Raw genomic sequence first — 977 nt, forward strand, 5'->3', positions numbered from 1 at the left:
TGGGCTACACGAAAAGCTCTTTTAAGCTGCTGGACATCCTCAGTTTGAAGTAAGTCGGCCAGAAGGCCGCGTTAGGCTGAGGATTTACAGATTTAATACTCCTTCCTGAGCAGTTTGACGCTTCAATTTCTGGTTATCATTTTCACGCTCTGGAAAAATCCCCAACTCCGAAAAAATAACCTATGGCCTGCTGCAATCATTAGAATGTCTTGGGTTTCATTTTGGGGGGTGAATCCTAAGATGTAGCGGGGCTGAGGCTGAGCAAGGGGCAGGATGATCCCACGTTCCCATCCTGAGGGAGAACCAGGGCAGCCCCATGTGATGAACGCATTGCAGCGAACATTTTTCCACACATAATCTTCTGAGGACTTTTTTTTTATGCTCGCAAAAATATTTTCCCTTCGCAGGGAATCGTCTCAGGCTTCTCGAATTAAAGGGGTGAAGGAGCTGAGGGGGGAGGTTGCTCAGCTCCACAGCCCTGCCCGGGTATGATGATGAGGGGGAACATCCCCCTGTGGGGATTGTTTATTCTGTAAACGTCATTTATTCTCTAATGGTTATTTATTCTGCTATTTATTCATGTTACTTATTCTGTAAAGCCCCTCTTCCTCCTCCCTGAGCCACGTCCAGAGAGATGGGTAAGCAATTCTGCGCTCCCATTTCTTCGGAGAGGGGAAAACACCAGAGGGAACCAAGCAGCTATTTCCAGGATTTAAAATCACAGCCCACCACTTATGGGCAATTACACTTCCCACAGGGAGAAAGCACGAGTTAAGAGCTGGATTTATTTTAATTATTTTTTTTTTTTAAGCATTCATCGTTTTAAACACGGCACGGCACCGGGGGATGTCGGTCACGCCATGGAGGGAGCGGAGCCCTCATCCCCTCATGGCGCTGTCGCCCGCACCACGCCCCCGCCCCCATCCCGGGAGAGCACGAGTTAAAAGTTGGATTTATTTTAATTATTATTTTTAAAA

This window comes from Manacus vitellinus, unplaced genomic scaffold, assembly GCF_001715985.3.
Source record: "Manacus vitellinus isolate BGI_N305 unplaced genomic scaffold, ASM171598v3 scaffold_12_pilon, whole genome shotgun sequence".
NCBI classification, from domain to species: domain Eukaryota; kingdom Metazoa; phylum Chordata; class Aves; order Passeriformes; family Pipridae; genus Manacus; species Manacus vitellinus.